At 35.6% G+C, this 24,680-nt stretch overlaps 2 long non-coding RNA genes across 2 annotated transcripts in view; both read left to right on the forward strand.

Moving 5' to 3' along the window:
• LOC149919149 (uncharacterized) overlaps positions 1-2,719 on the forward strand; it is a 35,608-nt gene extending 32,889 nt beyond the window's left edge. Inside the window, exons 4-5 of the long non-coding RNA XR_016464817.1 lie at positions 1,147-1,223; positions 2,646-2,719. This is a non-coding gene — a long non-coding RNA (uncharacterized LOC149919149). The remainder of the gene's footprint in view (positions 1-1,146; positions 1,224-2,645) is intronic.
• Positions 2,720-5,565: 2,846 nt separating this feature from the next.
• LOC149919150 (uncharacterized) lies at positions 5,566-24,680 on the forward strand. Its single transcript, XR_016464819.1, has 3 exons — positions 5,566-5,682; positions 24,197-24,231; positions 24,554-24,680. It is a non-coding gene; the product is annotated as an uncharacterized LOC149919150 (long non-coding RNA).

Consider the following 24,680-nt stretch of genomic DNA (forward strand, 5'->3'; position numbering starts at 1 on the left):
GCTCATTATCATATAACGCTGACTGAACAAGGCACTAGCCATGTGATGTTTGCTGCAGGCATTCTGCCTGAAGGATGTAGATGCAGAGACGATACCTCTAGGAATATTTGACAAATATGGGCAGAACAACTACTGCTTTACTCTTTTAAACAGAAGCATTACCTTGTTTAACACAAGCTTCAGAGGACAAAAGGTAAGCCGTGCACCAATACTTAAAACATATCTATGTAGAAATATGCTTCCTAATGACTGATAGTTAGAAATTAGTCTTAATTACAACAAAATTAAAAAAAAAAAAATACTTAGAGGTGACTACAAGCCTAATACTAGAGCTGTCCGAGAAAATCCAAAACTAACTCACAAAATTCACTCAAATATGGAGAAAGGATGAAGTTCCGATTCGGCACATTCTGCCAGTACCTTGTCAAAATTTGCAAAATTTTGTCTCATTTGGAAGACATAAAAATATTCCTAGAACTCTTCTATGATCAAGATTTTTTCCCCAGACTCCCTAGGAAACATCAGGAACTTTAATCTGCCTGAGAATTTATCATACTTTCTCATAAAGAGTATCAAAATTTCTTCTGTATCTAGCCAGACTCGAGGGAACAGCATGGAGTTGTGTCAGGAAAGGGTCAAGTAGAGTATTAGGAAAAGGTTCTTCTTCAAGAGGGTAACTGGACACTGAAACAGTCTCCCCAGGGCAGTGGTCATGATCCTAAACTCCCAGTTTAAGAAGCATTTGAATAATGCTCTTATAGACAGTATTTGAATTTTGGTTGGTTCTGAGTGAAGCCAGCAATTGGATTTGATGATCCTTGCAAGTTCTTTCCAACTTGGAACATTCAACTATTCTATGATAAGCTACTAGTTGTTCTAGGATGCAAGCACTCTTCTATAAGTAAAACTATAATAGTAATAACTTTATAATATTATGAAACAGGGTTATTAATCAGATCCTGAGATGTCATGCAGAGAAAAAAAAATGGTCATCCCAATGCTATTCAAAATCACTGAAAGAACTTTTTAGTGTGCTGTTTATTCTCCTCACAATTGCTAAAGTTTCTTGTGCTTTTTAAAGTATTTCTCTACATTAATTTATCAATAAAGTATAAAAAATTACAACATATAACTTATTTTTCCCAGAGCATGCAAATTGATACATGAAACAGAAGCATCTTACGGAGATCAGTTAAAAAATCATTGAAATGTAGCCGCTTCAGGTAAGACTCAGCATCTATTTAACAATGCACGTAATGTTTTACTAGAAGAATAAGAAATACAGTGTCCAAATAAAATGCAGAGGGATTTACTGGCACTGTGTAATTACTTGTGTTGGAATTTGTCCAGGACACTGGGGTTAATGCTCCTACTGTTACGGAAAATCCCACTACTATTTAATAGCTCCAAATGGTAGAGATGGGAGAATGGTCTGATGTCTGGTATAAAGGAGGTGATGAGAATCATAGAAAGGTCCCCATGTTTGAGTCTGCTCTTACTCCTACTTGAGGACAGGATAGCACTGACTATTCTGTGTTGTTACAAATGAGCAGTACTAGTAAGAAAATGTCATGCTTTCAAAAAATCTAGTGATCCACTGAAGGCTGTAAGGTATTTTCTCAATATTAGGCATGTGTACTATTGACAGAGTATAGGCTATCAGATGTCATGACTCAAAGTACTATTATCAATGTTTTGTGTAAATTCATCAGGGAAAACAAGGAAGAAAGCAAACCATTCAGGATCATGTTTCTGATAGAGTCATAATTTCTGAATTATTCCAAGCTGAAGTGATAGCTCTGTAAGTAGGATCTCTCAACTCAAGATACAGTCTCAAAATCTCATTAGAGAAGAAAACATATATGGGAAACAAGAGCTTGTAACCAGTGTATTAAAAAATACATTAATTTGCAGTGAGAACTTTTCTATTATCTCTGAGAGAACTTACTTGTGCTTAAGTCCAGACCAAGAAATGGTGATGATGTTACTCTGATATTAATACTTTATCAGTTTATCTAATCAGCAGTTTATCTAATCAGCAAACAAATTAATGTAACTTATTTTAAATAAATGTATTTAAGTATTGAAAATGGATAGTACATTAATGCTGTTTTATCTTGCAAAATAGTTCTATGAAAACGCAGCTTCCAGTGCACTAAGGAGTTTATAATACAAAAGCATACACCAATACAAATGTACGCTTTACTAAGATTTCTGTATGTATGTGTGCACATGGATAGTTTATTCCTGGAATTTGAAAGGATTATTTATTGATTTCACAAGACGTGTGAATGCCACAAAACATTCTAACTATTCTCTTCCTGTCAAAACAAAAGCAGATTCTGACAGGCAATGATAACTTTGCAGATCAGTTTTTATTAAATTTCTCTTATAAATCCTTCAATGTTCTTTGGAAAAAAAAAAATTTTAAAATGTTTTTTTTTTTTTTTTTTTTTTTTTCCCTGTATTTGTCAGCTTATGTGGTTGTAAACATGTGAAAGCCAGAATGGGGAAGAAAGACCTGGCATAAAGATTTTATTTAAAATGATTCTTACCCAGATCACTATTGCTTCTATCTTAGTTCAAGGCATGTAATTTGTGTTGTTTTGATGGAGTAGAGAAATAAAAACTATTTTGTATCACAGATAAATATGTGGAATAGGTGGAACTGCCTTCACTTTTCCAGTACCAAGGAGCAAGACAGGCAGCAATAAATTACATTTAAAATGTGACCTGGAATCATTTTGGAAATAGCAATAAAACGCCCTCTTATCCTTGTGAAAGTTTTACCTTGTGTTCTTTTCTTTGCTATTGTGTGCCTTATGCTCACTCCCTCCCAAAAGCTTTGATGAGGCAATAGGAAGAACAAGAGGTTGGAGTCAGTGTCTAGGGATTTTGTTCTACTGTTCAGCCCTTCTTACTCAGTCCTTCTTACTCATTTTCCTACTCTGATCTATTCTTAATAGCCTTTTTTTTTTTTTTTTAATAGCCAGCAGGACAAGGGAAAATGGTTTTAAGTTGAGGGAGGGAAGATTTAGGTTAGGTGTCAGGGGAAGTTCTTTACTATGAGAGTGGTGAGGTGGTGGAACAGGCTGCCCAGAGAGGTTGTGGATGCCCCGTCCCTAGAGGTGTTCAAGGCCAGATTGGATGGGGCCTGGGCAGTCTTGTCTAGCATCAAATGGGGAGGTTGGTGGCCCTGCATGTGACAGGGGGGGTTGGAGATTCATGATCTTTGAGGTCCCTTCCAACCCTGGCCATTCTGTGATTTTCTTACGTTCTGGCCTGTACTCCTCTACAAACTGAAATCTCTTGGGTTTGTCCCTGCCTCAGCATAGGTCACTCACAACTACTCAGGTCCTTCTTCAGCTGTGTCCCCAGCAGTGTCCCCTTCCATGCGTTTTGTCTGTTTGCTCCTCCATTTTCTCCTAAGTTTTACCTCTTCACAGTTTTCTGGTGTCCCTTTTGTTTGTCTACTTCTATGTCTCCTCTAACATGTATCTTTATGGTTTTTTCTCCTCATGTCTTTTCTGTCTTCTTCCATGTTTTCCCACATATTTCCTCTGCTGAGTCACGTATTTTGCTTCTAGCAGCTTCCATCCTTTCTTAAGTATGTCCGAGGAGTGGTGCCATATATTCCCCGGCTGGCTGCAGTCCTGGGGTACAGTGGAGTTTTTCCAGTCGCTGCTGAGCTCAGAGATAAATAGGTCCCATACAGGGTGCCCTGCAGACCTGTGTACTACAACACCTACCAGATAGGCTGAATAGAAACTACAGAAGATAAATGAATCTATGTTCCAGGGAAGTGTCCTTACTTAAAACAACAGCACAACAACAACAGCAAACAAAAAACCAAGACCTTATTCTAAATGCCTAAAAGAGAGCCTGACTAGGAATATCTGTAGGAAAATAGGTTTTTTTTTTGTTTTTTTTTTGTTTTTTTTTTTTTAATTGTGCTTCATAAAGTATCAGAATATAGATTGTTGAAAAATTGTCACCTTCTGCGCTTACTATTCTATGTCCATTAGGAGTTGAACTGTAATCTGTCCATACGTTTGAAGTTCTGGAATAAAGGTGGATGTAATCTACTTCTTGCATTGGTCTTATCTGGAGAGGGAAGAGCAGAAGAAATACACACTTATCAGAGGACAGGTGACAAGCAGAAAGATTACAGACATTAGCATTACTCTTGTCCATTCAAAATCTGGGAAGTGTAGAAATACAGAATTGTAATATGTGAAGATACAAATACAGCAATGCAGACGAGGCTGAGCTTTACCAGAGCTACATCACTTATTCAGTTTATTACTGCTCTTGAGAAAAAACAGATACAGATAAACAGATAGTGTTTGATTTAATTTTTATGAAAGGAAGAGTATGAAAATAGATGCCATTAAGTTCATAAATCACATTACGAAGCAGATACACATAAAGAAATTATATACACTGTAATGAAACCCATTTGTTAAAGCACGAGATACTTTACAGAGAAACTGCAACATATGTATTTAAAAATGCACACTAAAATACATTTCTTTACAATATAGCAGATCTACCACATGGGCTATCCTCAATTAAAATATACTGATAAGATCAAAGCATATTATACTAAAAATAATAATAAAGAATAAAATTATACTTTTTTTTTTTTTTTTTTTTTTTTAACAAAAATGGTAATATGTTGCAAGAGGGCCTCAAGCTCCCTTGCGGGTGTGGCAAAAGAGGTGCTGACTCCTTCGCTGATGCAGAACAAAAGACCTTTATTCTAGGTGCTTACCACGTTTTATACCCGCGCAATACAACAGTTCTCTCAGCAACCAAGACTGGTTACATGTAAGGGCTAGGTGCCTTGTGGGTGTTTACATCTGGCTCAAGCTATTGTTGAGCTTTACCACTCATTAGCAATACAACAACCTTCTTTATCCCACAATAATACTTGAAATTAGCTTATATATATATATATATACGTATATCATAATCTTAGCAGTACATACTTTGTTATGGCTATTAGTGCAGATTGGTATTTAACTGTGAATTGCTAGTAGTAGCACACGATTAGTTCTTCCAATGCATCTCGGCTACAAGATGCACACCAGGTGTGCTGAAAGATAGCTTGTTTTTAGGAGGATGGAAGTTCCATATTTTTGCGGAAAATTGACATTGGGAAAGGATTTCCTCATAATGGTGCCATAAAGTGGAATACTGAACCTGACAGTATGAAATCCATGCTTTTTTCTAAGTAATATAGGTATCATAGCACTTTTTATCTCTGTGAGAAGGAATTAAGAATTCCCATATGATATTCAACATAAAGAGGAGGAGAAATAAAAATTATCATATTATTGTTATTTCATTAAGTACAGAGCTGTATATTGTAGATTCACCAGTTAAAAATTTCCCACTAAATGAGCAAACCGGGTGATGCACATGTGCAATGGAATTGCCAGGTCACAACCTGAACCAGAAAATGAGCACCTGGGTGAGCACCTGAGTGCACGGAGCTCGGGAGCCTACACCCACCTTCACTCCCTCTCCCTCGCGGTGCTGCCTCCAGGAGCGCACGTACACTCATAGCCCACGTGCTTTGCCTCCCGACCCCAACCTCCACCTTCTGTTGTGCCAGAGTTCAAACGGAGAAGGCTGCATTCCTGAGCTCACGTCTTTTCTGAACTGTTGCCGGGAGGGGTGAGTAAATTCCTCTTTCTTTGATTTCTTGTTCTTTAGCGCCTGCGTCTCAAATTAAGGTTCTGTCCTCGCCTTTGTTTGCTTTACAACGTGTGTTACCTACTGGAAAAAGTCCTTGCACAATTTGTCCAACAGGGGGAGCAGTTCTCCAACAGTTTTTTCACCCGGGTCTCAGCATTTTCTGGGAGAGTTTTAACTGGTCTGAAGCAAATCTGTTCCAGGGACCACATTAACTATTAAAATAAACAGACAGTCACGGACAAGAGCTCAAAAGCCTAGTCATTCCAGTTACTTGTAGATGTGAACGTTACAGGCACCTCAATATCTACAAGTTGGAATCCAGAACAGACCAACTTCAATGGGCTAACTCCAAACCTTTGTGAAATTGTATTTCAGTTCTTGCTTCATTCTTGTAAGTCATTCTCAAAATCAAGCAAGTTTTAAAGTGAAGAAGTGCCTTCAGTATCCTGATAGGGATCTTATTAATGTTGAGTACACATGTAGTGCTGCCTTTTTGTTCCTGTTTAATGAACTTCTGTTCACACTTCTATGGATAGATTTAGACCTTTCCTGTTGAAAGAAATATTTTTAGTAGATTCTCTAAATCTTCTTTCAGAATGATATCTTTTCATATATATTTATTCATATATTAAAATGAAAAGCAGTTACAAAAGATAAGCCTGATAAATATACATACATATATATATATACACCATTATTTTCTGACGCACTCCTTTACATATCAAGAGGGAGAATCTCTACTAAGGTAAGAATTAAAACTGGTCTAGTGTTCAAGGTCTAATGAACATTCTGCTTTCAAAATCTTTACCACGTGGAAATAACCTGCATTAAGTATTACTCTACCACATATCATTTTACAAACTCCTAATACTTTTAGACTCTTTCTTCATATTGTGGTTTAATCCTGGAAGGCAGCTAAACACCACACAGACACTTTTTCACTCTTCCCTTGTGGTATATAAGGGAGAATCAGAAAAGCAAAAGTGAAAGAACTTCTAGGTAAAGACAGCTTACCAGGTCAAGAAAAAGCTACACATGCTCGCAAAGAAAACAAAACAAGGAAGTAATTCACAGCTTCCCATCCTCAGGGAGATGTTTAGTCATTTCCAGTAAAGCAGAGCTCATCACATATAATGCTTTCTTAGATAAATACCTCCCCTCCAAACTCTTCCTCATTCCAGATTTAACAACAGAATATAAGACCATGTGACATGGAACATCCTTTTAGCTAGTTTGGGGCATCTGTCCTGGTTGTGCTCCTTTTGCAACCCCAGCCTCTTTGCTGGTTTGGCATCATGAGAATCAGAAAAGTCCTTAGCTTTGTGTAAGAGCTGCTCTGTAACAACTAAAGACATTGGTATGCTATCATCACAATTTTCACACAGCATCATATGTTCTTCTATGAAAAAAAATACCCTAACCTGGCTGATACCAGAACACTTCAAAACACATTAATAGAGATTTTAGCGGTAAAAAATCAGTGAGCAATAAAACAAGAACATCAGGGGCTCAAAAGAAAGCATAAATATAGGCTCTGTTGGTTAGTTTTGATAAACACATTAATTCTATAAGTAGTTTAAATCCTCCTGCGAATAGTTCTACCACAAAAGAACGTACTGATAGAGTTTGCTCCTTTGAGCTTCTGAGTAAACCTCACTGTCTGTTTCAGTAGACTTCAAAAGAGGTGCAAGTTATTTATATAAGGAAAGAGGTAGTCAGTAAAGTTCAGCTGTAAAACCTCTTGTAAGAATGGAAGGTAATTTACAAATCAGTTAATTGTATTGTTCAGCTTCCAATGAGCGGAAATAGTGTTCTTTTTTTTCCATAAGTGCCTTTATAGAATCTTGTGTCATGTTATAATGTAACATGAAAAAACACTGCCTGCAAAACCATTTTAACCCTCTGTTGCAACCATTATATATCTAGATTCTACAATCAGTCTTGAAGGACTATATCAGCTGACTTCTTGTCTAGACATGTATGTCCCAGAACTAGATGTTCCAGTACCAGAACATTTGCTGAGCATTTCAACTATCATATTCAATCTTAAATATGGGTTGAGCCGAACCTAATGTCTTAGATTTTGCTATTTGTGAATTGAAAATATTGTAACAGATAAAACTAAAGGAATGTAGCAGTTTGCAGCATGAAACGTAGGAGGTAGATGCATACTTCTCAGAAAACAGATATGAGAAACAAGTAAGCAAGAGAGTGATACTTTTGGTCATTTGCCAGATTTTGTGACATGGAATCTCTGAATGTGCCAAAATATTTTTCAATAAAAGTATATAAAAAAAGACTACTTTCCAATATCATTAAATTTTCTAAAGAAGATGATAAAGTACTTAAATTGAGGGATCATTAGATGTTAGCCTTTCATATTAGAGACTGTAAATCATCTCTTTTCAGACAGTGCCAGCAAGGTTTTATGTATCACGTAATCCCATTTAAACTCTGCAGTGAGGAGCTAATTGAGACTTAACTGATGTGTCATCCCTGTGCAGGCCATCTGCACAGGCTGAATCACATTCAGAGGCAGCCTGTGAAAAAATACAGAGTATTCAGTTGCTTCTTGTTTGAAAAATATGGTATAAATTTATCTCAATCCTCATTAATATGATAAAATGAATTACAGGTCATTATAAATTAGTCCAGACTATTTCTATATCAGCTCATCAAATTCAAGAGACTCGGTTTCCACCATCTCCAAATATACTCACATTTTGGTTTTACAGTTCATGGCACTGTAATTAACTCTGTTACTAGATCAGGTTACATCCTTTGTGTTTTATTCATATCTGTACATTCTAAACAATGTTCCTTCAAGGTCTCAATACATTATATAAACAATCTTTATCTTCTCCTAATCCTAAAATAAAAAACAACTAATCAAATATATATATATATACACACACACACATTTCTCCTAAAGTTATCATAATCAAGGTCAGAATGACAGTGGTAAAGAATCAAAGAAAAAATCACAGAATAGTTGAAGTTGTGAAGAGTGGCTGAGGTTTCTTCCAGTTTTGTGTCATCAGCAGACTTGCTATGGTATGCATACTGTTCCATTGATTATGTTGTTAATGAAAACATTGAACAAGTCTGGACCCAGTACTGGCTCTTAGGGTATTCTGCTAGTTACTGGCCTCCAACTAGAACTTGCATCTTTAGGCTTGGCCATTCAGCCAGTTTTCAATCCATCTCGCTGTCTGCTCATTCAGCTCATATATCAACAGCGTATCTCTGAAGATCTTATGGGAGACAATGTCAAATGCCTCAATGAAGTGCAGGCAGACAATATCCACAGGTTTCCCCTTATCTGCCAGGCTAGTTACTACATAAAAGCTGATCATATTGTTCAAGCGTGACTTCCCCTTGCTGAATCCATGCTGATTACTCCTGATGATCTTCTTGCTCTTCAAGAGCCTTGAGATGGTTTTCAGGATTAGCTGTTCCATTGCCTTCCCAGCAAACAAGGCAAGGCTAATCAGGTTGCAGTTTCCTGAGTCTTCCGTCTTGCCCTTCATCAAGGCAGGAGTATCAACTAGTTTACGTTCTGGTTTTCAGGCATTTCTACCACTAAGCTATGACTAAGCAATTATGGAGTGGCCTTGCAATCACATCTGCCAGCTCCCTCAAAAATCATCAGCACTCCACCAGGGCCAATGGACTTCTGCATGTTCAGTATTCCCTAACCTGTTCCTTTTCCTCTAAAGGCACATCTTCCTGGCTTTAGCTTTGTCCCTTGATTTTTTGGGTCATGAGATTATTGAATACAGTTTTTCTGGTAAAGACTGAGGCAAAGAAAATAATCACTACCTTAGTCTTTTGCCTGTGTTGCTCTCTCTCCTCTTTGCTCAGCAGTTGGCCCACATTTCCCTAGTCATCATTTTGTCACCTGGAGCCACTTTTGTAGTCTATGACATCTCTGGCCACATTCTGTTCTACTTGGGCTTTGTCTTCCCTGACCTCATCTCTGGACAATCATAAGTATCTCTCTATATTCCTCCCAGACTAACCATCCTTGGTTTCCACCCTCTCTCTGTATGCTTCCTTTTTGTGATGGAATTTAGCCAGGACCTCATCATTCGAGATGAATACAGTCTGTTCAAATCCATAGAACTAATCTGATACATAAGTACATATTTTTATAAGCTTTATTTTTTGCCCATATACAGACATCTAATTTACATCTTCAGTAAAGCGATACTTAGTTGAGTCTATACTTTGAACAGCAAATGGTAGGTGTAATTTCTATCTCTTTCTCTTCCTCTCTTTTCCTAACTATGGTTCATTGCATAAAAGGAGGCAAAATATCCTGTAGGTGGCTTCTTATCATAGCTGGGAATATTAAGCTAAGTGTCTTGCTCTTTTGATGACAATCATAACTATGCAAGCATTGCTGAAAAAGAAAGGCTAATTGGGTAACCATTCTATATTTGCATAGGGACTATGAGTAATTCTCTACTGAGCAGTAGAAGTAGAAACTGCTAAGTGGGGAGAAATCTATTGTAAAAGGGGTTCTATACCAAAACTTAACCAATGACATCATACTTTTTCTGATGTTATACATATATATCTGTATTTATAGAATAAGAAATATGAGGAACATGGCCAAATAAACAACCAATAAAATATGACAACAGTGAAGTTACATTGACTGATAACAGACTGGGGGTGTGGGAACAGATATGCCTGCAGCACTCTCAAGGCATGAATTAATCACATCTACTATGCATGCTCTATTCAGAGGTTATGATTTTAAAATATGCTTGGGAAAGAAACACTATTGAAGGCTAGAGTGATTTTAAAAATTAAATTATGACAGGTGAGGTTCCTATGGATTATACTTGCCTTTTTACTATTAGAAGTAAATTTTTGCTTTTGCATTTTTTTTCTGGGCATTTGCAAGCTGATTGATTTCAGCCAATTTCATTTTTCTGCCTGAACATGAAAGAGGTTGTCAGACTGAAAGAGAGATGGCTAGGTTCTGAGATGAGGAGTAAGAGCTTATGTTCAGTCGTTCAATCTGCCTTGTACTTGTGCTAAAAATTCCTAGTGCTTACCATCATTTTACCCCTTGAGGCAAAAATAGGCATGTTCATGGAGTTATGAAGGGGCTTCTGGCTTAGAGATGTTTTTATTTTGACTGATGCCTTCAAAGATTGTCTTTCTCTCATAGAAAAAGTACAAGAGAATCAAATATGGGTAGAGTTCTGGGAGGCTGTGTAAGGAAACAAATCCTAAACTGTTAGCTAAATGAATTGGGAATGTTTCCTCTTGCACTAGACTAAATACCTATGTGATAAAAGGGAATTATGGGTGAAGAAGCTTGTTGTCCTTCTTGTTAAGCAAATGCAGTTTACTAACGCCATTTTGATCTACATTTTTGCTGGACATATTAAAGGAATAGATTATTCCCTTTGAGATGATCATGCTTCCTGGAATTATAAAAAAAATTAAGAGGATGACAGGTAATGATAAATTCATGCTTAACGCCACTTTTTTTTTTTTTTTTTTTTCCTAAGCATATGACTTCTTTCTCATTCCTATAGAAGATTTAGAAGGGCAATACATCAGATCACAAGTAGGAGATCTCAAAACAATTCTATCAATAAAATGCATGCACAAATAGAATCAAGTACTTAGAGTTCAAACAAAAGAAAGAGAGGAAAAGGGGTTTTAAATTTCTCTAGCAATACAAAACAACTTTTTGTGGAAGAATGAAAACTTCTCTCTATGGAATCCATTTATCAGTCAGATTTTAGAGGAACAATAGATACTGATCCATGGAGGAAAATGGCAATATGATGTGTTTAGAATTCTCCTGAAGTATGATAGCAACAATACCAAACTGAAATATTTAGAGATCTCAGGCAAAAGTATTTATTTCTCAATTTTAATTTCTGATTTAAAGTTTGTTATTTTTTTTCTGAAATAGTTTATTAAAAACTCACATTTCAATCCAAAATAAATAAATCATATATATTATATTATATTACATATAATATGATATACAAATGTATAAACATATATTATATATATTTGTATTTTTTAGCTAAAATTTCAAAATCCAACATAAATAAGGACTCTTTGAGAAATTGTGTAATCATCCTTGAGAACAATATGCTACAATGTGAGTTCAGACATCAATCAGACATTTGTGTATTTGTATTCTGTGAATTCACGGACATATATTCTAGAGAGATAAATGAAAGCTTTAGCTCTACTCACTGCTTATTGTATAAATGCCTTTCAAATGAATGTTATTGGGGCTTCTGTGTACACACAGAGGTTCTTCATTTGGAGGATCTCAGATGAAAGCAGATGAGTTAAGTATTGAAGAAAGGATGAAAGTCAAGTTAAAAGTGATACAAATGTCATATCGTGCCTACTGCATTTAAAAATAGTAAGACTAATCAAAAGAGGATTAAAATTGTAACATGAAAGAATATCTTATGAATCTGAACTTTCAAAATTACGGACTATGGTCTTTTTTGAAGTGCTTTTGATTGCAGAACAGGTGTGTTAGAAAAACTTTAATATATTTTGTGTAACTGGCTATATGACAAAGCACATCAGAAATGTTTTTATTGCATTATCATTAGTGTACAATTACCAGATTTAAAGACACCTTTTTAAAAAATGTCCTAGAGTCTGATATTGCAACCTACCGTGACCGCATATCTTTTTATAAAGTAAATGATCTTAATGTGAAATACTTTTTCTTCTGGGTTAAAAGTTAAATCAAACTGTGACGATTTATAGCAGTGTGTGAACTGCGTCTTCTAGTTTAGAGCTCTAAACATGCCTTCATTTTCTGTGATTTTACTATATTTTGCCATTCTTGGCGTGTAGCCCAAGACAGGTGATCAGAATAATAGTTCCAAATGATAAAAATGAAAAAGTTGCATAGAACTATACCTGTCCTTCTGAAACTATTTGTAGCTGTTCAAGGTTGAATTACTAATGATGGTCTCCTAAGACCCCTCACAGTTGGAATCCAATCCATAAGTTGATTTTGCAAAAAGAGAAAAATCTTTCTATCAGGGTCTACGTGCTGCATAAAGTATTCTTTTCATTGTTAACCTCACATTTTCAAGCTGATGATCAAGCATATATTGCTTGAAATTGTTTTGCTAATATAGTACTTAACACAAATAAGTCATGTTTCAAAACATACTTTGTTGTATATCTTTTATTATACATTTTTCTTTCAACTAGCAAAAATAGCATTTGCATTTTTCCTTTTTTTCTATATAAAATCATAAATTAACTTTCAAAATGAAAAAAGAAAAAAAAAAAAAAGGAAAAAGAAAAAATAGTAAGAAAAATGTTACTGTTTAATATTAGAGCCTTAACTCAAAATATAATTCTAACCAGAGAAAATCATATCCTATGGCTATATTTTACATTATAGAACTAGAGAAAGAACAAAGCAATAAATAAGCCACTTAGAAAATAACATTTGCTCTTGTGGAGTTTTATACAGTTTTGAAATAACTGTGGCTGAAGGGATAACCATTTTAATTCATCTCAAGTGAAGCTGAGCTTAGCAGAAAGACAGGGATACAGGAGTGTAAATTATAAGTACAGCTAAGCAAAGCTGAACAGCCTGAAACCTGCATTAATTCTGCTATGGACCTTTTGTCCACCACCTAAAATGCAAAAACACATATTTATGAGACTACTCAAGAGAAGAGTTCAACCTCTTCTGTCCACTGAGAGTACAGAGAAGTCATCTACCACAAGTCATGCTTGTCCATCACCCAGGATAAATCAACACTTTCTCTTTCAAAAATAAAGAAAAGCAGTTCCTATGCATTTGGAGAATTTTCTCTTGAATTGAAAGAGACTTGAGAAACAGTACTTAGTCTTAAACGGTTCATTTGAATAAATGTCTAAACACAATCTCTGCTTTTTACAGAACAATAGCCTAAGTACAGCAATAGTCTGAGGTGCCAGGTCATTATGATGAGAAAATATCAGGGGGAACATCATTTTCTTATTGGCGTTAAATAGTCATTAAGTGATAGAACAAATAGTAATTACTTTTACAACTGATAAACAAGAAAATTCAACTGGCAGATGCTAATTTTAATCTCTGCATACTTAAGTGTTTCATAAGCTTGTAGAATAATGGAATGGTTTGAGTTGGATCTTAATCTAGTTCCAGTCACACAGGCTAGTGTAATTGGCATGCTTTATGAGGTTTACCTCAATCCTGAAGTCAAAGTCACCAATAAAGATGTTAAATAGTGCCAGTCACAGTATTGACCCCTGGGGAATGTCTCTCATCAGTGGTCTCAACCTGAACGTCAAGATGTTGACCGCAGCTCTGTGAGCGCAGTCCATATGGCCACTTCTTTATCCACTGAGTGGTTCATCCATTAAATATGTGCCTCTCCAATTTAGATACAAATGTGTGAAGTGGCAAGTGATTTGCACGTGTCCATTTCATACAAAGTAGACAAATTTAATCAAGAGTTTTTCCTCATGGGGATGCCCACTCACTAGAAACATTCAAGGTCAGGTCGTATGAGACCTTGAACAACCTGATCTAGTGAAAGATGTTCTTTTCCATATCAGGGGGAGTTGGATGAGATGATTTTCCCTTCTGAGGCAAACTATTCTGTGGCTCTATGATTCAGTTAAAATTATCCTGAGAGCTGCAGGAGCTGAAGTCAACTTGGAGACAATAGTTCCACCTTGTAAGTCTGCTGAATTTTTGTCTACTGAATGTGAGCAGACTCTGTTGGCTGCTTGTTTTGTACAAAATGACATAGAATCATAGAATCATAAAAGCATAGAATAGCTTGTTGTTGGAAGGGGCCTCAAAGATCATCAGGTTTCAACTCCTCTGGTCAAGGTTGCCAACCACTAAAGCAGGGGCTAGATTATGTTGCCCAGAGTCCCACCGAACCTTGCCATGAACATCTCCCAGGATGTGACATTGACAACTTCTCCAGACAGCTTGTTCCAGTGCCTCACCACCCTCTCAGTGAAAATTTTACCCTTGACCTAAATCTCCCCTCTGATAATTTTAAATGCTTACTCCTTTACTTGTTACTCTTAACCATGTAAAAAGTTGATTTTTCCTCCTGCTTATAAGCTTCCGTTAGGTGGCTTAAGTCCTACCCAGAGCTTTCTCTTTTCCAGGCTGAACTAGACTAACGTCTTCAGTCTGTCTTTGTAGGAAAGGTGCTCCAGCCCTCTCATCATCTTTTTGTTTGTCCTCTGGACCTGCTCCAAAAGCTCCACATCTTTCTGGATCTGGAGGAGCACAGATCTGCATGCAGTACTCCATATGGCATCTCATGAAATCAAAGTAGAGGGGGGATAATCACCTCACTTGCCTTGCTGGTCACCCCTCTTTTGATGCAGCCCAGGATACTACTGGCTTTTTGAGCTGCCAGAACATGCTGCTGGCTTATATTAAGTTTTTCATCTACTGGGGACCTCTAAGTCCTCCACATGGCTGTTCACATTCTAAGGATACTCATCAGACTGGATCTTCTAGGTAAGACAAGTAGGAAAATATTCAAACATGCATTCTGTGAATTTTGTTGGATCTTAGGTGTTGTAAGGGCACAAACTAGTGATGTGTTCACAAACACTGATGCGTCTGGCAGGTATATTTTTTATCTCCACATGGGGGAAATAGAGGATATGAAAACTGACAGCATATGTCCAGGAAGTTAAATCGGTAATATTCACACTTTCAGATGTGTTTTAATGCTTGGTGGTGCACTTCAAAAACATTCTGAATCCATGCATTATCCCTCTATGCAACCTAGTTTCCTTGGAAGAGAGTAAATCATTGTGTAGTTCAAAAAAACTCCTATTCCAGAGGATGAGAGCACCTGAGATTTACAACAGTTCTGCAGTACAAATTTACACCATAATAGACCATGGAATCCAGATCTAGGTCTGCTTTCCCCCTTCCCTCCTCCCTTTTGTTTTTAATTACTGTGATTTTGTTTGGGAAATGTGCACTGGTGCTTCCCAGAAGACATCCTCAGAGTATCCTGAGCTTTTGTAGATGAAAAATGGAAGAGTTAATACGTGGTCTTCCACAGTATAATAAATTTATATATATATATATATATATAAGTACACCAAACACATAATACTATAAGATTGTGCTATCATTTAATATTATAAGAAATTAGCTAAAAATCATCTAAAATTGAAATAAAATCTGGATTAAAAATGTTGTTCAGTCATTTTTACAACATCATGCAAGGACTTTTGGAAAGCCGCATTTGAATCTCTCTTAATATCCTGACACAGCAATCTTGATACCTTAATACCAAAGACTTAATTGTTTATTATTCAGGAGAAAGAAGCTAAAAAGAATAAATTTATCCATGTTGTGGACAGTGGTTCACATATTTTACTCAAATCAGTTGTTTTAAAACTGCATTCACAATTTATAACTGTCTAGAATGTTTATTAATTAATAGCTATATTATAGTGTAGACGGTGAATGGTCTGGTGCACAAGTCTTATGAGGAGTGGAAATGGAAAAGAGAAGGCTCTGGGGAGACCTTATCACTCTCTACAGGCTCTTGAAAGGAAGTTGTGGAGAGGTGAAGGTAGGCCTCTTCTTCCAGGTAATTAGTGGTAGGAAAACAGTTGCACCAGGGGAGATTCGGGTTGGATATCTGGAAAAATTTATCCTCTGAAAGTGTGGACAAGCACTGGAACAAGCAGCCCATGGAAGCGATGGAATCACTGTCCCTGGAGATATTCAAAGAAACATGTAATGTGTCATTTATGAGGGACATGGTTAGTGAGGGTGGTTGTTGATCAGTAGACGGTTGGACTAGATGATCTTAGAAGCATTTTCCAATCTTAACGACTCTATGATTCTATGACTCTGTTGTACTCACCAGAATTCCAAAAGGTGGTTCTGAAGAGATCATCTACTTTCCTTTGAGTAAGTAACAATTAAGGTTTATTTTATATTACTGAACTGAGCAATGGCAGGTTTTCTGGTCTTGAAGTCACACATCCAGACAAGGCATGGTCAATTTTATAATATTAAAATATCTTGCACTATAAAACCATATATATGGCTACAACAGGACTCTATGGCTACAACAGGACTCCATACTGGAATAGGCCAATGTCTCATGCATTTGAACTGTGCTTATGAATTCTGGCAAAGAATTAGTTGTCCTATGGATGCAGCCATGCCAGAAATGATTTCAAGAATTTAACCACAGTAAGCTGAAGAATTTACACTTTAAATGATGACATTTCAGCTCCTGGGTCTTCTCCTTGGGAATGTTTAATTTAACAATGTAAAAATACTTTATTGAGGACTGCAGTCACTAGCAGTGGTTGACAAAACTGAAGGTTCTTTAGTGTTTAATCTGGTATAAAGAGAAAGAGGAAAAAAATGTTTTATCAGTATTTAACAGCTTTTTTTAAAAAGCTGTATGAAACAGAAATATTTTTCTTGTTTGTATCATATAACACCTAGCAAATCTCTTGTAATATTTATGTTTCTGTCTTATATTATTGTTTAAACTACGTAATCCTCTTCAAAACAAACAATTTTTATATCCTGAGATTTGCCTCCTCTTGGCGATGATATCTGCTCCTATTAAACTTAAAGAAAGCATGTTCTTGCCTTAGCATGGCAAAACTCCAAGCTAATTTTTCATATAGTTTTACTCTCCATACATACTCCATAGTTTCAGCAGTTTGCCCCTAAGCCTTTAAATATACCTAAATTTATTGATATTATAAATAAAACAGTAGGGTGATAACAAAGTCCCTTACTAGATTTTTGCCAGTAGGTCTTTCAAAGTCCATTAGGCTTCAGGGCCTCTTTGTCTTAGAGGTATTCCATAGGGCATTACATCTCTCTTGAGAAAGCTTAGTAATTTACAAAATATTGATACTTGCAACACATCAGCAGACATTGCCTAGAGCTTTTGGACTATGATGCGAGGAAGAAAATATAGACAGAATACATGCTTTAATGAAAAGTCTATAATCACTTGGTAATGAGATTGCATCAGCTTTTGCTGATGCATGCAAGTAGAGGTGTAAGCAAGTAGCAACAGTAAGCTCAGTTTTCTGCCATGCATTTCTGGCTAAGGATAATCCTCTTTTCTTCCATTCTTATGCTTATCTCAATCCTGCAAACTGACATTCCAACAAAAATCCCTCTGATATAGTTTTCTATTGTGTATCTGAATACATTCTTCTCTTCATTCTATATCCCTGTCACACAATGTACTTCTCTCTTTGCCATGCCCAAGGAGGGTGTGGATGCCCCATCCCTGGAGGCATTCAGGGCCAGGCTGGATGTGGCTCTGGGCAGCCTGGTCTCGTGGTTGGCGACTCTGCACATAGCAGGGGGGGTTGAAACTAGATGATCTCTGAGGTCCTTTTCAACCCAGGCCATTCTATAATTCTGTGATTAACCAAGAACCCATCTACTCCTACACACTTTTTTTCTACCTAATTTGGCCTTTATGATGTCCCGTTGGCCCCATAGATTCAGTGCCAGGGTGCAGATTGAAGGGCAGATCTGTTTCCTGCAAGGCATTCAGGGAATGTAGTTCAGAAAATTGACCTGATTCTGCTTAAACCAATATTTGCCACTGATTTGCACATCAAAATTAAGTGTTTAGACAGTATGATATGTGTAAGATATGTATTCATTAAAGTAGTACCTGCTGGAATTAAGATGCATAGATGAAGGCTATGAGATGAAAAAGGATGAGAAAATGGAAAATAAATGTAGTTGTTTGTATTTTATTTTTTTTAGTTGGAATATTTGGCTATGTATATTTATGTTCAAGGAAATTTCTGTTAAGCATTGTTCAGAGTAAAATTATATTTTATAAAGAAAAGTTTAAAATACATGTAAATATAAATACGTGTAAATACATATAAATAATACAGGAAAATGGGTTTCTATAGAAGGAAGTAAATAAATTATAGCTGAATTATGAGGTACTTTCCAATGGCGAAATACTTTTTAAAAAAAATCTTTTTCTCACAGGCTTCATATAAAAATGCATGTCTCTGTTTATTTAGAGAACTAAGCTAGTATCTAGTCATTAAATCTTCAGATATATAGAAAATAAGAAAATGTTGATCACAGAGCTGTACATATTATATTGTATCTGAGTTCTGGTTATAACAATATGGAATGAGAAATAAAACAAAATGCCTATAAGTGCTTACTTTATTTGTTAGGCTTCATATATATGTTGAATATTTATACAGATAAAGAGCTGTCTGCTTTAAATTGTCACAAAACATAAATCTATAAGCAGTTCACTTACGGCTGTTCCCAGTTTGCTTCCAGTAATGTTTTCTTGAAATCTTGCCAGATTTAAGGTTGGTAACGTACACTTCTAATTTACTTTCTATTGTTTGTTATTTAGCATTTTAATGTAGTTTCACAGGTATGCATCTAAGAGCTAAGAGAGCAAATACATACTCCTTTCAAAAAGAGACCACTTTTTGCAGTGACACAGAAAGATATCCACAGTTAAAGTGAGAATAGAATTTCTTCTAGATAATTTCCTACAGGATTTTTTATTTTGTTTTGTTTTTGTTTTTTAACGGAAATAAGGAAGTAAACTTTAAAAATTTAAAAAGCAGTATGAGAAGAGAGAAGAAGGAATCAATCCATTGCAAATCACAGAACTGACAACATGAACTTCATGGTCATGGAGAGTTTTTGATTCATTCTTGATATGAATCTCCACATACATATGCTGTTGAAATGGAACGCAGAACCAAAAGAACGAGCTTTTCTATTTGAATTAATTGAGTAACTAGTAGGATGTACCTTATTCAGGAGTGAGGATTATCCAGGAAGAGGAATATTATACTATACCAACCAATTATTAGTACATTTTTTTTGAATTAGATGTTTCCATCTTGCTAAACCTTGTGGTGTACCAGTGGAAAGTTGGAATGACAACTTTCCTTTACTTGGAGTTCCATGTGGTTGTTGGTAGTAAACCTCAAACATATCACTCACTCACTGAACCTTGTGATAGCAGTAGTTTCTTTTGATGTATGACCAAACTGTAGAACTCTTAGGTACTAATGTGCCTCATAGGCAAATGGATTATATGTGCTGGGAGGAAAAGCCACACTGTGCACATCATTCTTAAGCTTTATTCCAGTGTCAAATCAGGACTTCAAATGCTGAAAGCTGGAAGATATGAAATACATCTAAATATCACCTTTCTAACAATAAGGAGGTAGGCTGACAGACCTTCAGAAGAATGAATAGGCTTGTGAGAACATGTACATCTTATGTTATCTCCCAAACCTATACACAAGATCCAAAACTCAGCCTAAAAATATCTGATGTTCCTTTAATACATCCATCTGTTAGACATAGAAATATGCCTGCAGATGAACACATTTGAAATTCTGTCTATAAAAAGGGATCCTTTTGTCAATTTTCAGAAGATATAAATAATGTGTATGCACATGCACAAGTATATTTTAATATTTATATTCATTTTCATAGCGTCTGTAATAGAATAAATTACCTGAATGCTAGCTGTGAGTTTCAACTACCAGAAAGCTATTAATTATAACATTTGTCTATGTTCGTAGAACTAAACCTCATAAACCAAAATCAAGTTAAATTTTTGAAGCAGAACATTTGTCTAATTCACTAATTATATTCATATTTCTGGATTGATCAGAAAATTCTTAATGACAATAATTTATGAGATGATGCACTTGAAAATTAATACTGAAGTAATTTCCACAGAAAACACTGTTGATAGGAGCCCTGGACAGATTGGAATGCTGTCTTGATAAATTAAACTAACTTTAGGAATGATTTGCTACAACCCCATTGTTTGAATATACAATTTTGATATTTCTCATATATTTTTTCCTTTGTTCTGTATCTGAGTGGTGTATCTTGTCATAATGCTAGTAAGAGAATATTTCTAGTGTACAGAATAAACTGATTGACTATTTTAACCAAATCAATTTCATCCTTTTCCATATGAATTAAGCAGTAGTCTGAAACTATTATAGTCTGTCTCCCAATGATTCTCCTCTAAAATAAACAGAATTAGCATTTTCAAAGAAGATAACTGATGGTCCAGCCCCAAGAAGAACCAGATTTTTAAGTTTGTCTTATTATGTCTTTGCTCACATAATCTATAGCATCGTTTGTGTCCCACTGTGGTTATGGATAGCATACCATCATCAAAGTGGAAGTAAAACAAGTGGCCAGTTTCAGCAAAGCATTATAACATTCACTGCTGCTAAATCTTCTGAATTGAGTAATCTGAATTTCATCTAACAGGGATATCAGTTTCCTCCAGGCTTTGCTGGTTATTATTATTTTTTTTTTTAAACTGGCTTCTAAATTACATTTCAGAAAACATACTTAACAAGTTTCAAAAGTACACATTTTAATAATGAACAAGAGTCACTTAAAAGCAAGTTCCATGCAAAATACATAGCAGCTTTTTTGCCTGCAAAACTTCTACCTCCATATAGTTAGGAAAAAATGGGTAGCTGTCAATGCCATCTTGCCTGGAAGACCACTGGCATGATGATATCGAGATACTCAATCCACCTGTCTGGACCAAGCTGTCCAGACAGGGAAATCACTCTGTCTCATTCCCTCTTTGATCCTCCTGGTGGCAGAAGCAAGCTCAACTCCTTGCAAGGTCAGAATAACGATTCTGGCTTATGGTCATACTTCAGGTACAGTAATCAAGCAATCTTATAAATTTCTTGCCACCAGTCTTTTGAAAAGTAGAGAACTTTATCAAAATGAAGAACAAAAAGTTTTATTTTAAGCAACGCATTATTTAAATGTGATTGATAAAGTTAATATTTTGAGTAAGAAAAAATTCAGAGAAACAGAGAACAGAAATGGAGAGAATATATATAAGCAGTTCTACCTTTTCCTGGGTGTGTCACTATTAGGAAGTCTCTTCTCCTAAGCTTGGTTTCAACTGTTCAGTGACTTAATTATAATTCAGTTATAACAACATCAGCAAGATCTTCTTTTGTCACCTATGAAGTCTGAGCAGCAAACTGCTCAGTTTTTATAGCAGATTGGTAGCCTCTAAAAAATTCAGACCTCCTCTTTTTCATTGCAATTCTTTTGCAAAATCCTGTAGTCTCTGGAGCCTTCTCTTAAGCATGCTCACTTGCTTGCCAGGAGTGAGAGGTCCCTCTCTCACTCCTAGATGAACATGTCTTTTAAACATTTTGTATAACCAGGAAAAAAATCAACAACAAAAAAGATACTGCGTGTCACAATGATTAGAAGAGCAAATTTGTCTAAGATATCTTCAACATCTGTATTATTTTGATTTTTATATGATTTATTGAAAAAGATTTAAAAAGATCAATTTATAGTTATTATACAAATATAAAATTTACATATTACATTTTATCTCATTAGCTTTCACCATAATCATATTTGCTGTCATGCAAATTTCATCGTAGATTATTTTTTCTCCCCTCTAATTCAAAGAACTTCAGAGTGACTTTCCATTTTCTTTTTCTAAAATCCATTGCTGGGGCCTCTTCAAGACTTTTCTGCATTCTGATACCATCTTTCATTAGGAAGTTGAAGATGCATGTTTTCTGTTCAAATACAATATTCTTTTCCATATTATATTCTGTAGTGATATATCTAGGAAATACTCCTCCTGGATGATTTTTGAAGGTATTGTGCAGCAGATACTGTGCAAATCTTTATTGGTTCTGATCAGTATTCATTTTGTGCAATAAGAAATTGGGAAGAAGGAACAGAAAAAATAAAGATTTGAATTAGCGAGCAGCTTGGGCTAAAATACAAGGGAATTTTTCAGAAAGTTAAAATATATAAATATATTTCATGTGTGAAATGCACATTCTTTGGATAGTTTAAAAAGTTTTTTTTTTAACTTTTCCATGGGAAACAATCTACATTTAAAAGGAAATCTGAATTTTTCTAGAGGTGTTCATGATTTTTTTTTTTTTTCCCCAGGTGTTTTGTCGGCTCTCAGTTGAGTTAGGGAGCTCTCACAGTTTCTTGTAGCATCAGAATAGTTCTCCGAATAGTTCTGCTTTATTGTGTTCAACATACATCTTATATACCATTCACTTACAAGCCAGGAATTCCTGTCCCTCTAATCAGTTAATTGGCCTAGCTTCTCCCAGAACACAGTGGTAAAGGATGAAAGGTTTCTTAAGTGTGATAAGATTAACAATGCATACATACAGAACCTCCTTTTACTCTTAGACACAAACAGATACCGTTTGCTTTCTGTCTTACACTCCAGCCTCCAAGGTTTCACAGTGATAGGGTCTATCAAAGATAAACTCTTTGCTGACTTGCTCGCAGTTACATTTTCCCCCACCTGTTTAACCCAGGAAGACTTATATTGAAGAAACCTTCTTATCTTAACTCTATTCAAGTCTCCTCTTAATCAGAAATGAAAAAGTTCATCATCAGTTTTTTGTTGTTTTAACTTGACCAAGGATCAATAGTCAACATTTTTTTTAGTCATTTTTTTTTAGTATTTTTTTAAGTCCCATAGGACCAAATATTCTCAGATCAAGAGATTTCTCTATGTCAGCCTGTCACTATTTTTTTAAATTTATTTTGAAGGTAGAGCTTTTTCTTGGACCTACTATTAATATAATCAGAAATATCCTTCAATGCTAATTGTGAGGTTCATTGATGGTGTTATCTTCAGGTGCAAAAAGCCTTTATTTGAGAAAATATTAAGCTGCCACATATGTGTGTGTACCTATGATCTGACAGGCGATGTCTTGCACTTCATGCGGACTGCTTTTAACTATAATAATATTTTAAATTTCACATCACAAAATAAAAATATTTACAACTCTATGTGAATGGCCAGTTATGAAACAAATCCCTGAATTCGATTTATTCCAGAGTTTTATGAATCTGTAGTATATTGAAAAAAATTCAATTTTGAATCCTTTTCTAACAGTACATAATGAACGTATGTACATGGAATTAGAAGTTCTTCATTGTTGTATGTTGTCAGCTAAAGGACAAAGGTTTTGAGCAGCAAAATAAATATTCCTCAAACTAAAAACATGAAATGCAATATTAATTTTATCAATGTTACACATCAAGTAAAGGCTTAAGGAAGATTAGTTATCTGCCTAGGCAGTTTCCAGACAGATTATGTTTCACTTGTGTATTTGTTTCTAAGCTTTTTGTATCTGTTATCAAATTAATACATTTGAGGCAATGAAAAAATTCTACCAGTAAAGCAAATTGAAAATATTTGGTACTCATTCTTTCTCCTTATCAACGGGATTTCCGCCTAGTCCCTCAAGCAGAGAATCTCCAGTACAATACCATCTGATGCTGTCATTAAATCCGCAGCGTCAGGTTTCTGTAGCAACAGAAGAGCTCTCCTTGCTCCAGTGACTACTTCTGAAATCCGGAACAAAAACAGTTAATCTTGTGCTTTTCCTCTATGCTTTTTGACAGGCTAAGTCTGAAATCTTCGTATCTGGAAAGAAGTGGTAAGTAGCAGTTAAAGTTTGTGATTATTGAATTGTAGAGCTGTATTTTAGTTGTTGATGTACGTGTACACCAGATGGTGGCCTGCTGAATTCTTCACCAGATTAGAAAGATAAAGGCTGAGCTATATGTAGGCCCACACATGCGCTTATGAGTTTACTCTGTAAAGTGTAAGAGGTTACGGGCTTTTAGTCCTTATTTAAGGCAGCACATCTTGAAAATCTTTACTTTAATTTAGATATATATTTGAAAGGAAAAACATATTCTCAAGGCGTTTAAAGTTAGCTTCAGTGCTACTGTTTTCACACTGCTGTCTCTCTCCAGGCTGACAACAGCAAGCTGCATACAAGTAAAGTGGGGCTTAGGAGTTCTTACTCACAAAATGGACAACTGTACTGCACTCAAAATATACGATAATTGTGAACATTAAGCAGAACTCTTTTGAATTTCA

The sequence above is a fragment of the Phasianus colchicus genome, chromosome 2 (genome assembly GCF_987193195.1).
Source record: "Phasianus colchicus chromosome 2, bPhaCol1.hap1.1, whole genome shotgun sequence".
Taxonomy (NCBI): Eukaryota; Metazoa; Chordata; class Aves; order Galliformes; family Phasianidae; genus Phasianus; species Phasianus colchicus.